The sequence below is a fragment of the Callospermophilus lateralis genome, chromosome 13 (genome assembly GCF_048772815.1).
Source record: "Callospermophilus lateralis isolate mCalLat2 chromosome 13, mCalLat2.hap1, whole genome shotgun sequence".
Lineage (NCBI taxonomy): Eukaryota > Metazoa > Chordata > Mammalia > Rodentia > Sciuridae > Callospermophilus > Callospermophilus lateralis.
The window spans coordinates 45,961,950-45,976,427 of NC_135317.1; the positions used below are offsets into that span (position 1 = coordinate 45,961,950).

Consider the following 14,478-nt stretch of genomic DNA (forward strand, 5'->3'; position numbering starts at 1 on the left):
CCCCACCTCCGCACCCTATGATCCTGAGTCCTCCATGCCCTTAACACCATCTAAGGCAGACTCCAAGCCCTGTCCTCAAGGAGCATTTCATTTCAGATAACTCAATAATAATTCAGCCAGCTATTTCCCAATGGGATTCTGAATCCCACCTGGGAGCAATGGAATTTTTCTATCCTCAACCAGATAACAGCCTAACATCTCCTCCCCATTTTCCCAGCAGTTGGTAACTGACAAACCACACACAGTTTGCAATGTCTCCCCTGCTAGATTGCAGACTTCATACAGGAGGAAGTTATTTTTGTTGGTTAGTGTGGTGCCATTGGTTGGATTGCTGTCAGATAAAAAACAGGTGTTTGATACATGTTTTTTTAAAAAAACGAATGAATGATTTCAATAGCATCACAGAGCTATGTTTGGAAATTATTTACTGGAATTCTGAAATTCCCCAGGGACAGCCAAGGTCAGCCATCAGAGAGCTTGTATGTGGCTCTAGGGTAATCGAAACATTGGAAGTAGGAAGAAATCTTAGTTCTTTCTTAAAGGCCAGTGAGTAACAATCTCTGGTTATAATCCCCAACTCCACCACTATTTCAAACCAGAGCCTGCATATGGGGTCGTGGGTTTGATAATCTGAAACCCTCTGCTAACCAAATTGGAGGCTATTTGCTTACATCCACAAATGAAGTAGATTCAGGCATGGCCTGGGCCTTGTGTCCAGGTGGAAGCTCCTAGTCCTTCATGCTAAGCTATGACTGCTAAGTGATTGACCGAGACCTCCTAGAGATTCAAATCTGTATTTGTAGTAGCAATTATCTGCAGAGCATTGCTTAGAAATTTCTGTAGATAAATAATGTACTTGAGTGTTTTGTTGAGTCTTTGCTGAGTGATTGTAAGGCATTACTTAGAAATTATCCAAACAAAATTCCATCAGCTCTGCACATACATTTGTTTATCCAAATATCAACAGCACAAATGGTGTTCATAGTAGTCTACTCATTGGTATCTGACTTCTCCATTTCTGGGGAAAGAGTAAGTCAAGCACTACCCAGGGGAAATTTACTGTGGGTTAATGCAAATCCATAGAAAGCTACTTATTGGTCAAACAAATCACAGTCAAATTTGGAGTCTTAGAGAGACTTAGAAAGCGACCACAGAGAACATCCGCTCCAACTTCTTGATTTAAGAGGACAATTGAGGACCAGAATAGGGTGATTCTACTTAAAGGCCTATGCTGGACTGGAACTCAGATCTACCTCTTAGAATTCTAAGACTGGTGCTGGTTTGGGCCAATGGGACTGTGTTAGTCAGCTTTCTGTCTCTGTGACAAAACACCTGAGAAAAACAATTTCAATAAGGAAAGATTTATTTTGGCTCTTGGTTCCAGAGGTTTCAGTCAAGGGTCAGCCAACCCCCATTGCCTTAGGCTTGAGGTGAGGCAGAACATCATGGTGGAAGGGTCTGGTGGAACAAAGCTGTTCACTTCATGGCAGCCGGGAAGCACAGAGAAAGAGAAAGCCAGGGGCCAGGGGCAAGATAGTACCTTCAAAGGCACTATTGATAGCACCTGCCTCTAATATATAACTGGGCCCCACATCCTAAAGTTTCCATCACTTCCTGTGTTGCTACCAGCTGGGGGACAGACCTGCAACACATGAACCTTTGGGGAACATTCCAGATACAAAGTGACAAGGACTGAGGGATTGGTAACATGAACAACCTCTTTTAAGCCTAAAGTCTAAGCAGTTCTCGAGTACCTTCTAATGCTTTCATGGGTTCCTTTCTTTTGACTGAATGTTTGCTTTTACCGATTGCTCTCTCCCTGACGCACTGCCTTTGTCTCCAGGAACCCCACAGGGCTCTCTACGGTTGGCTGGCCGGGTGGCCCTCTTGGCATACAGTCAGATTCTTGCATCTGGCCATGACCCACCTGTTCTCTGTGCCTGTTTCCTAAATGCCCTGGCATTAGGGAGGGAGGAACTCTTCTCTCAGAGTGGGTGGAAGGCCTTCAGTGGGCCAGAGTCGGCACAGCTGGGATTCATTCCGTGTGGGCCTGGGGAGGGCAGGTCCATCCCTAAGTGGAAACTTGTTCTCTGTCAAACATGAGCCAAGTCCATCTGCCCCACACCTTCTTTACACGAATGTTCTCCCGGCTTCTTGGGAAAGTAACTTTATCCTAGTCCCTCCAAGCTGAGGCCAAGAATTGAAATGTTAGCAGAGGCTCACTGGGAAGCAGGAACAAAAATTAAACAGCTCGAGATGTTTTCCCTTCTTGCCCATTGCAACTCCGATGGCTCGACCTCCAGCTGGAATGTGGAGGGCAGACCTCATGGCACGCACTGAAACGGCTGAAATTCATACCTGGATCCCACACCAACCCGTTGGTACGAGGAAGCTGGGATTTCCTGAACCCAGAGCACTGATTTTTGTAATTTTTCTTTCTTTCTTTCTGTTTTAACCGTTCCTTTCTAACTTTTAAGGAAGTGGGGAATGTGTGTGGGCAGAGAGGCCGATTTGGTTAGCAGCAGATTTCTCTTCCACTTGCTTCGTGCAGTGAATTTAGGAGCTCAGAGAGAAAGGAAAACACAATTAGAATAGCCCACTCATTTATTGTTCCTGGCAGGTACGCTGAGGCCTCTGTGTTCCTGTCTAACACAGTACCTTCGCCTCTAGCCTTGGGAAAACAAAACCCTGAATAACATTGACCTCATCACCCCTCCCTGAACGGATGAAATAAACAAGGGAATCTTGGCCTGGAGAGATGAAATTCTCCATCTCCCAGGAGGAGCAGAGACAGGTCCCTGGAGAGCAGAGCTCCCCCTGCAGCTGGACCCCGTGCAAGCCAAGGCTGAGGAAAGGTCAGTGGGTGCACGAGCTGGTTGTAGTCTGTGGGCGTGGGGGTGTCCAAAGAGGCCAGAATGTAATAGGCACTCCTCTTGGGCTCTTTGGCCACTGGTTTAATGTTTCTCTTGTTCCCTCTTCAGAGAGCTGCATGGAGCTCACCGAGAGCTGGCTAATGGTGAGACCATAAAAGGAAACTAAACAATGGCGGGTTTTGGATGGCAAATTCCCACCCGAACCAGGTAATCTGTTTCCACATCTTCAAAACAGCCACAGACCCCCCCCAAGTTCTGGGGCCACAGTGAGGGATAACCTCCTACTCCAGGGTGGCGCACATCCACTGTGGGCCAAATCAATGGCAGCTCTCACCGCCCACGAAGAATTCTCTGCACCTTGAGTGGAAACTTCCCATTACTGCAGGTCAGCGCAGAGGTTCAGACGTGTGGGTCCCTGGTCCAGCTGGTGAGTAAATATCGCCGGTCTTTTCCAGTAGGCTGCAGATGCTCTGCGCTCAGGGGTGAGCTCTGCGCATGTCTTGCCCTCTTTTACCTTTGCTACTTCTTTCTTAGGTGAGGCACCAGGAATTTGTGAGACAGCAGAGGCCTGTTGTTGGCCTGTAGAGACGGAGATGGGGAGAAGGAGTTCTCCCACTGAGTAGGGGGCCTTTTTCAGAGTTGTGTTCTGGGGCCTCAGGGATTTCGTGCACATGTGTGTGAAGGGAGCTGTCTGGAGATACCAAGGTGAACACAGTGGCCCCAGGTCCTGGTTACAGACTGGGGAGGATAGACAAGGGGATGGAACTGGGGAGGATGTAGGGGACAGTGGCATTGCCACTGGGACCAGGGCAGGGAAGCCTCTGGGTGATATTCCAAAAGCTATGACATAAGGGACCCAGGAAACAACCAATGGCTGATTGCTGTTCTCCATTCCAGAAATGGTAGCGTTGGAGCAGAGCTGGGTGTCCTGCCCTCTGGGGCGGGCACGTTCCCCAGGAAGGAGGCACTGTCCAGATCTGTGGGTTTCTAGGCCATTTTCCTCCAGGACAAGAGTTCTGGGGTGTCGATGGGGAAAGGGAAAGAGAGAAGAAAGGAGGATCTGCTGCCATATTTTATCTCCTTTACAGTTATGCCCTGAGCAGTCCAGAGTCAAGTGGTCTTGAAGACAAAAGAGAAGGAAGCAAGAAAAGCTAATACTTTTTTTGCTCAGTCCTGGCTTTCATTTGCCTGTAAGCACTCTAATGACAACCCAGATTTATGTAGGAGACCAGGATGATGTATAAAGAATTAGAGAAGCAGGCAGGAAAACAGCAGCCGGGCAGTCTTGTAAATGAGATGGGGAAACGTGAGCCCCAGGCAGCTGCTGGAGACTTTGCCTCAGGCCCCTGGGATGGGCTCCATGTCTCTGTGGGGGTTGGAGACAACAGAAGAGATACCCAGGAAGCCAGAGGCTGGCCACACTGATGCCCAAATGCCCACAAATTAGACACCAGACCCACAGCCTCATTACCAGGCTTAGCACCAGGCTGGAGGTAAAATCTGTGAACTTGATGCTAGTGCTGCTTGGAGATCTGCTCTGATCATTAATAGAAAAGAAAGGTAGAGAATATTGAATTTCTGATTAGGCTTGCTGCCTGATGTTCATCAGCCTGGCTCTGATTCCTCAGGTGCCATTTATCATTTTTATTACTAGTAAATAAATCATTATTATCTACATAATGTTGCTCTTGCAAAACAGGCTGGGCTTGCAGGAAGTCTAGCCTCATCATGTGGGAGGTGGAAGGTGGGACCTGCCGGGTACAGCAGCCATTTTGTGCTCTGTGTGGCTCCAGGGCTGCCCAGCAAAGTCTGACCTGGGATGGTTGTGAGTGCTGGCAGCCAGGGCCTAGCCAGGGAGGGATGGGTTTGGAAGTGGGCTGTGAGGGGCAAGGGCCAAGGTGCTGCCCATCAGTGAGCAGCTCTGCCTGTGTTCCCCCCTATGCACCATGAAGGACTCAGGTTCCCACCCTGTCCTGGGAGGAAGGATCAAAAAGCCACAGAATCACTATTTCTCCCACAGAAGCCAGGCCCTCTTCCTAAGGGGCATCCAATCAACCTCTAGGGCCACCTGCAGGCTCCGAGGCAGGAACTTGTTTGAGTTATTTGGAGTGAGAAGGGGCTGCTTTTACATCTGATAAGCAGATGGACATTTAGGTTTGATAACTTAAATGGACACCTGTCACAGCAGCTTGTCCTTGTCCTGCTGTCCCTCCAGGCATCTTCACTGAAGACCCCAGGACAACAGGAACCCCCAAGCTGCCTGCTGAGGCCAGAGAACATCCCTACTGTGCAATAGTTACATTGGATTTTTTTTTTAAGCTGTCACATCTCACAGGCCCTCAGACCTTTTGGAAGACTCTGCTCCCAGGAGAGAGCTCTGCTTTGCCTTCATGGTCCCTCTTGCCAGTGGCAAATGACTCCACTCCTGACCTCCTGGGAGGAGCCATCCATTAGCAGAGTGCAGTCAGAGAATGCACCGCGGGCCCTGCTGGCTCTCCGGGGTCCTCCACCTTCTGTTCCTCAATATACAATTTCACCTTCACAATTACCAGCAGGCAAGTGAAATAGCTCGACTCAGAAAGACGAGTGTGGTACGTTTTCTCTCACGTACAAAACTAGAGAGGAAAGAAGGGATTAGAGCAGAGGGAGAGGATCGAGGGAAGGAAGGGGGGAAGGGCAGCGGAGGTATTGGGGAGTGAAATCAAATCATGCCACATGTATGTACGAATACACCACTGTTCTGTGGAATTAACAGGAACCAATTAAAAGGAAAAAGAAAGAAGAAAAGAATCACCCGGGGTGGGGGCACCCCCACAGGCCAGCACAAACGCCACAGGCCTTGCATTGTCTGTGGCCGGCTCTAAGGAGAAGCAGAACTTCCCGCTCCCTGCTCTGCCTTCCGCCCCTGCAGTTTTCTTTCTCTGGTTTTGTCATCTCTGTTAATTGCCAGGCACTTTCCATTGTCGGTGACTTCATTGTAGACAGGAGGCTCCATCGGTTCAGCAAGCGAAGATCAAGCCAAATAGTTTTCTGATCAGCTTCGTCCTGAGTGGGCTGGGGCCTGGCTCTCTCAACCAGGCCTTCCTTTCCCAGCACTGGCCCTTGCTCCTGGCCAAGTCTGAGGCCCCCTCTGCTGGTGGCTGCCTGCATGGCACGCAGTGAAAGGCCTCAGGCAGTGCAGGTGGGTGGGGCGAGGTGTCTGCCCTTAGAGGAGAGGAAACTCAGAAGTTTAATGGGTGCTTAATTTTTTTTTTTTTTTTTTTGGCATCGTGAAATGAATGATAATGGGAGATAATGACAGAGAATTTGTCCAGCTGGGCCTATTGAACTTGGGCTTTGCTTTTCCAAGTTGAAATACCAACCTTCTAGTGGCCTGGGTTTGGGCACCTCATCTAGGTGAACACTTTTGATGCCTCCTTAGCCAGGAAAGGCCCCTAAATGGGCTTTGTCCTTTTAGGGCGATTTTCTGGGTTGCTTTTACCCTTCATTCTTTCTGAGATCCAGCACGGAGCATGGAGCCTGGCACACAGCAACGGCTGAATGTTTCTTTAAATGATCAGTTCTTCATAGCCACGAAGGAGAAAGATCTGGTTTACTGCTATGCAGCAAAACAAAAAGGGCATGTTATCTTACAAGCCATTGGGATAATTGTCGATTGCTCTCAAAAGTTATGCAAGCTGGTACTGCACAAACAGACCACCTGTTACCAAGGTCTGACCCCGGCTAACAGCCCACCAGAGTTCCCAAGCTAGAAATGATAAGTACACCTTCCTATGCACACTGCTAAAATGTTCACAGGTGGACAGAGGGATGGGCGTGTAAGCACAAGTCAGGCCTCTAAAAGTAGAGCAATGAGGGGCCGAGTTGTGGCTCGATGGTAGAGCACTTGCCTAGCATGCATGAGGCACTGGGTTTCTCAGCACCACGTATAAATAAGTAAGTAAAATAAAGGTCCATCCACAACTAATAAAAATAGTAAAAAAAAAAAAAAAGACCAACTACCTGCATGCTGCTTGTTGATCTACTATCTATCCGCCTACCTACCTGTTGGTTGTCTCTGGACCGGATTTCCTGAAGTACAGTAGTATGAAAGCCCTGGGCACATGCCACTTGTTTTGGGCAACCCTGACCTTCGCCTCCCAACCCAGTGGTGGTCACAGTGACCACCCCTTCATCCCCAAAGCCGGAAGAGGCCTCATCAAAAGCCCTTTTGTTTGCTGTCTTAGAAGGACTGGTGGGACAAGTGCCATGATTGTGTGTTAATTAGCTGGTCTTGGCCTTGGGAGAATCATGGCCACTACTGAGCAGAGCGAGATTCAGAGCTGCTGAGCTGAGCTGAGCTGGACCTGCCAGCTGCCCCCCTGCTACACTAATCCTCACAGAGCTTTGTGTCCTCAGTGCCTTTCTTTTGTGACCTGGCTGTTGTGGCCAGCTGTGCTCAGGCCAGCTGTCAGGACTATAGGTGGAAGCCAGGAAGGTGCCCGCCTCTGGTGAGGGGGGACCTGTTGTTCCAGGTGAATCTCTCATACCAGGCTCCTGCCATCCATCACCCCGCATCACTCTGGTGAGTGAGGACCAGCCCTGCCCAGTCCAGGAAGCCTGATGCTTCCTGCATCAGGCCCAAACCTCCCAGGTAGTTCCCAGAGGCCTGAACCCTCCCTCCCCAGGCCTTATCCAGCTTACCCCTCCCTTCTTCTCCCTCCGACCCACAGTGGACTTCTCTGACCTCACTGAACCACAAAGGTCCCTTCTGGGTCTTCACCTCTTGTTCCCTCGTGCCTACACCTCATACATTCTTCCCTCTGGCCTGTCTTCTCTCTAGCTGGGAGCACAGAGGCCACATTCAACGGTTTGGGTCCAGCCTGGAAGGAACGCATCACTGATGCTCCCTTTTTGAACTCCTATGCCATTTATGTATCAGGCAGGATCCTGCAGGAGGCTTCTGCAACTTGGTGATGAATCCTTTAAGGTGGGGCACAGTGTTGGTAAAGAGGACCGGTCACTTGCAGGCCTGGGGTTCTTGGGCTCTGGTCCTGGCCTCTCTGCTCGTCATTAGCCCATGAACAAATGATCTCTTCTTCAGTGGCCCTCAACTCGGGGGCAGTTTGGCCCCTAGAAGACCAAAGAATTCCGTAACTGGGATGGTGCTTCTGGCTTCAGGGCCAGGGATGCTGCTCAAAATCCTGCTGTGCACAGGGTAGCCCCCACCTCAGCCCCCAAAATGTCAGCTACCCTGTTTCCTGAGTTTATCTCCTCACCTGTAAAGAGGATGGTGGTAAGACACTCAGCCAGGCAGAGGAGGATGTGGACACGGCAGCCACCTAAGCCCTCCCTAGCTTCCCCCTGCCCACTACACTCTGTATAAGTCCACCTTCATCCAGAAAGCAGGGGAGGTGTGGGGACAACAGGGAACATGGAATGAAGGCTTTGTCATTCCTTTGTCGGTGACAAAGCCCACCTGCATTACCATGAGCATAGTCCCTGCTTTATAGAAGAGGACTGGGCTTCACTGTGGAGGTAGCACCCAGGACACACCTTGGTGGACATGGGGCTGCTCAGGCCACTCTAGCCACTACTCACTGACATGAGCGCAGCGTGCACTCACCCTTGCAGCTGGCAAATGGACTCAGAGTAACCAGGGCCCATGGACACTCTCCTTCTGGTGGGTTCAGTGAGGACAGAGAAGCAGCTGGGTGCACAGGCAGAGGTGTCCACACTCAAGGTGGGGGACAGGGAGCCTACAACCCAACGCTGTCCCCCACAGCAATGCCTTGTTCTCTGTGGAGATGGATGTTAATGTCCAGGGGAAAGGTCGCCGCACCCCCGTCAGGACACCCCTACACCAGGATGGAAGGCCCAGGCTCAGCTATTTTCCATCTACCAAGCCAGGGTTCGCCACTGTCTTTAATACTCGAAGAAAAGATGCAGCTGCTGCGGCCTGCCTGTCCCGACCCAGGCAGCCTTGGGGAACAGAGTCACTCATGGCTGTTCATCATTCCTATTTGTTTTTCCATTTAGGAAGTAGGAGGTTAAATGGCATCTGAAGGGAAATCTCTTTTCAAGGTTCTCCTCTGAAAATCATTCTGGAACTGGAAAGGGTGATTCCTATGCCCTGGGCATTAAAGCCTTTAAGGCTACTAACATTGGCATGATTCCATGAGTGATGAGCAGCGGGGGTTATAATGCTTCTGGTGGCAAAAACTTGGTAGGGAAAACCTCAGTCCAATGAGAAGATAACACATTGCCCGTTCCCCGGTAAATAAAACAGGCCGCATCAATTTCTCTTCCGCCTGTGAACGATGACCAATTTGTCAAGTATACACTGAATAATGACTTTCCTCAGAGACAGCAGCTCTTATGATAAAGTGTTACTGCTCTAGCTACATTATTATAAACAACATCCAATTTATGAAGTTAGGAAGCAGATGCGTTTCTCAGTAATGTGTCACCATTATCTAGAACGAGCCATAAAATCGAGGCTGTCATGTATTCTCTGGCTGCAAACTTCAGACAATTAATGTTCCAATGAAGCGGCCCTGATCACAATCCCAATTTTGAAATTAGTTGTTCAATCTGATGATTAAATTCCAGAGCTGGACCTCGCTGTGGCCAAATGTGACAAATCCTAATGCAACTTTTCAGACAGAGGGAACTGTTGGAGACATTGGAGTTTTTTGGTGAATTTCAAATGAGGCATCTTCACCTCAAGAGAGTGCCGCTATCTTACCCAGATGTTCAGAGGAGAATGAGGTCTGATAATATTTCCCTGCATCCAAATACCATGGCTGTTCCCCAACCCTGAGTCCGGGTACAGAGGTGGTCTCATGGCGGATGGACCCACCACCTTGATGGATGGTGAAGGCCCAGCACCGTTCTCCCCTAAAGGTCATGAATGGGCAACCCCTGTTTCCTCACCAGCCCCCTGAGGGGGCATAGAAAGCTGCAAGTGTGCAGGATCGCAGATGAGAATTCGGAGACAGGAGACAGGGGGAGAATGAAGTTTAGAGTGATATTTGAAAATGTGACCTTCGGTGGTGCAGTGGATGCTGTTGGAAACCGCACGTTCAGTGCTAGAGACACTGTCCCTGTCTAATAGCTTACTTTAAATATCTGAGCAGGGCCATGCTAGACATTTTCATTCATAATATGTCAGCAAAGACAGTTTTGTTCTGTCAGTTAGTTTGCAAAACCTATTTCAGTATTCAGTTTGCATTGAAACATGCCCATTTATTTCCTTTGTCATTTCAGAAATGCTGTTCTTTGTGCCTCTGTGGGCTCCTCAGGATGGTGATGGATTCTGAAGATGGATTTCACTATGTGAACATAAACCATTGTGTTTAAAATTGAAGAACTAGGAAAGGAAAAAAAAAAAAAAACAGGCGGAGTGCAGTGGCACACACCTGTAATCCCAGCGGCTTGGGAGGCTGAGGCAGGAGGATCACGAGTTCAAAGCCAACCTCAGCAAAAAGCAAGGCGTTAAGCAATTCGATGAGACCCTGTCTCTAAATACAAAACAGGGCTGGGGACGTGGCTCAGTGGTCCAGGGTCCCTGAGTTCAATCCCCGGTACCCCACGCCCCCCAAAAAAACAGTACTCACAGATTGTAAGTATCTGAGGAAATGGACACTTTTCCACACTGATTGAGACGGTGCACACTGTTAATGAAACTTGGTGCCTTGTTTCATTGCTATAACATAATGCCACAGGATGTGTAATTTATAAACAATAGAAGGCTCACACTCTGGAAGCTGGGATATCGATGAACATGGCACCAGCACCTGGAGAAGGTCTTAGTTCTGTGTCATCATGAAGTAGATCAAGCAAGTATGTGATAAACAGAGAGGAGATGGGGGAACTCAGCTTCTTGGTCAAGAACCCGATCTCATGATAATGAGCCCACTCCTGCAATCAAGGATGGGTCTCTGTCCTCATGACCTAATTGCCTCTTTAAAGCACCACTTCTCAGTACTGCAGGGAGCAGCAATTCAGTTTCTTCTTCTTCTTCTTTTAAAAATATTTTTTGTAGTTGTAGAGGGACACAATACCTTTATTTTGTTTTTCGTATGTGGTGCCAGGAATCGAACCCAGTGCCTAACACATGCTAGGCAAATGCTCTGCCACTGAGCCCCAGCCCCAGACCGCAGCAATGAAATTTCAACATCAGTTTTGGAGGGGGACAGTCAAGCCATAGCACTTCAAAACGACAATTTGGCACAAGTATCAAAATCCATATCCTTGACTCAGCCATTTCACTTCCAGACATTTTTCCTAAGGAAAGAAGTTAGTAGGCGGTTGCTGAGTAAATTACCCCTTGCATTTCTAAAAACTGTAAGGAAATGCATGTCTAGCATAAAGGGATTTGTTACGTAAGCACCGGGACCCCCATGAAATGTACTGGTACACAGCTATAAAGTCATGCTAGGGAACATGTTATGAATCTATTATTCAATGCAAAAACCCAAATGATTTAAAAACGTAAAGAGCAAATGTATCGTATAATCTCGATTTTATATATGAAAGGATGTATAATATCTGCTTTGGAGAAAAGAATACAGACTATCTCTGCATGGTGAAATAGGGAGTGAATTTCAATTTTTCTCATTTGTGTTTTTCTGAATATTCTGTAATAAACATGCTAATATGCTTGTTATCAGAGAAAAAGAAGTACTGTGATTATTAAAGAATGTTGACTCATGGGGTTAGCAGAATTCTTACAAAGGATTCATATGATTTACTACACTATAAGTTTCTATAGTTGGGAAATGGATAGGGGGACTTCTTTTTTATTTTTGTTTTTGGTGTTGTTGGGAATCAAACCAGGGTTTCACATATGCTAGGCAAGTACTCTACCATGGTGCTAAGCCCCAGTCCCTTAGAAATTCTATTTATGATTAAGTGATCTTGGAGAAGCAAGGAAAAACTAGGGTCATTCAAGCACAGGAAGTTCTCTAAAGAACAAGTATATGATTATTTCACCTTGCAAAGACGATGTACAGGATATGTTTTGGATTAGAAGTCATCATAAACTAGACAGAAAGTGGTCAAGTTACCTCATAAAATGGCTTTTAATTCTGATATCATTAGTTATCTATCCCTGCGAGATGAAGCAGTGAAGCCAATGGTAATTATACCCCTACCATGCAGAATGTGTCTTATGCACAAAAATCCAGTATGAGAAGAACTCAGCCTGGGGAGTTCTACCCATCTGGTTGGTGGCTCTGTGAGTTAGTCAACTTACTGTTACTCTAATAAAATACCAGGGAACATCAACTTATAATGAAGATAGGTTAATTTTGGCTCACAGTTTTTAAGGTTTTAGTCAATGACAATTGGCCCTATTGCTCTGGGCATGTTGCACAGTATATCATGATGAGAAAGATTTGCAGAGAAAGTCCATCCATTTTATCATGGAGTATAAGAAAAGAAAGGAAGGGGACAGGACAGGATCCCATAGTTCTCTTCAATCGCACATTTCCAATTATCAGAAGACCTCCCTTTAAGCCCCAACTTTTAAAAGTTCCAAAACTTCCCAATAGCTCATGGGCTGGGGCCAAAGCCTTGAACACGTGCCTTTGGGGAATACTTATCCAAACCATAGCACTCCGTGAGAGCAAGCCCTTCACCTCCAAGTGTCCCCAGTTAGAAATGATAGGGAAGGTGGGAATGTCCTTGTTCAGGAGTTCCCATAAACACTGCCCCCTTTGCCATTCACATCCGTCCACATGTGTGTATGCGTGTGTACATTTGTGCCTGCATGCATGTGCATGTGCCAGTCACACCCATCTACCTATGTGTAGATGTGCATGCTGTGCCAGCTACAGCCAATCCTGTGTGTGTGTGTGTGTGTGTGTGTGTGTGTGTGCGCTCATGCACGAGCCATGGTCCATCTGTGTGTGTGTGCATGTGTGTGCGTGTGTGCCTGCGTATGCCTGCCACACCAAACGATGAGGGTCCTGCTGCCCAAGCTGGTAAACCCCGGATGGGACACTGTTAGTACAATGCCTGTTCCCTGTCCCTTAATACACAGCTATGTCCTCTTTTCATGGTGCTGAGTGCTCAGTTCCTTAGAATCCTACGGGTTGCAATTGCATTATGCCTGACACAAATGCTCAACAGAGTGGGACTGCATTAGAGCAGGAACATGGTTCAAGATGAAGCACTTTTTGTTTCCTTGAGCCTCCAAATGAAAACCAGCAGGGCTCTGATCCTGTGAAAACCAAAAAAGCCCCTGTAATTCTTCCAAAGCCTCTGGAGGAGCCCTGCTGTAATAAAGGTTCAATATCCAAATAGAATTGGGTGGATTCTTGACAGCTTTGAACCCAAATCCTCTCTTAACCTGTGACCTCTCCTCTAGGTGCCAGACAGTGACTTCGAATGCCCTTGCCTTTGTAAGATGGCTTTCCTATTCGTCATTCCTAGCTTTACAACACTCCATCCCTCCGAGAACTTATCCCAGTTGGATATTTGGAACCTGGAACCTGGACCAGTTCTGTGATGTCATAAATCTCAGCATATCAAAAGTTGAGTTCAAGGCCCCACGATTTTAACCTATTCATTTATTCCTTCATTCACGAAAATCAATATTTGTTAAGAAAGTACTACTAATTAGGCATGGCCTTGGATGTCAGGATATAATAACGAGCAGAAAAATCAATCAAGCAATCACATTAATAAAATTGCAAACTGGGGTACAAGTTCTGGGGAAGGAGAATAACAGTTAAAGGAGAATTGTTATAAAGGAGCTGGCAAGTTCAAGCGGTCAGAGATGACCTTTAGTGAAACAAGGTTGAGGCAGCATCCGAGGGCCAGGCAGGGCTAGCTGGCCGAAGGGATGGTGGTGGTGCTGCTATTTGATTGCTCTAGACAGAAGGAACAGCGTGTGCAAAGGCCTATTTGAGAAAGCCACTAGGGTGTGGGAGGAATTGAAAGAAGCCAGTGTGGCAGAACACAGAGAACAAGGGACGTTTGAATAGGGGCCTTGTAGGCTCGTTAGAGAATTGGTATTTATTTTAAGAGCAATAGAAAGCCCTAGGAGGACTTTAAACTGAGGTTTTAAAATCCAAGATGCATTTTGGAATGATGATGAGAGATGCAGTCTGGGGATCCGATTGGAAGCGAATTCAACTGAATCCAAAGAGAAGGCCACCACAACCGTCCAGGTGACAGACGAAAGCAGTTTGAACTAAGATGGTAGTTGTGGAGTCCATGAGCAGTGGGTGGACTTTAGGGCTCCTTAGGAGGTAACGCGGTTGTGGCTTGGAGATGGGTTGTTTTGTGTGGTGAGAATGAAGGAGATGATAAGGAAGGTTCCCAGTTTTCCTGCTTGGGTGACCTCCAGCGTGGATGTTGATGCCATTCACAAATGTGGAGCCTCAAAAGGGATTCCAGGGGGATGGCCCTGAGGGCTGGGGGACACATTGCATTTCTTTTTGGATAATTTAGGTTTGGAGTATTTGGGGGACAATTTGAAGAGAAGTCAAGTAGGGAATGGCCTTGGGGAGGAGTGGGAGGAGGGGAGACGACAGGAGGTACTGCAGTCTTGGGCTTGCAGGTCTTTGAGAACATTTATGTCTGTCATATTTTCCTTTTCCTGATGGTTCTGCCA

General features: G+C 47.6%; 1 long non-coding RNA gene across 1 annotated transcript; it reads left to right on the plus strand.

The window, feature by feature from the left end:
- Positions 1-2,633: 2,633 nt before the first annotated feature.
- Positions 2,634-5,635, plus strand: LOC143379170 (uncharacterized). Its single transcript, XR_013088431.1, has 3 exons — positions 2,634-2,855; positions 2,982-3,300; positions 5,089-5,635. It is a non-coding gene; the product is annotated as an uncharacterized LOC143379170 (long non-coding RNA).
- The last annotated feature ends 8,843 nt before the right edge of the window (positions 5,636-14,478 follow it).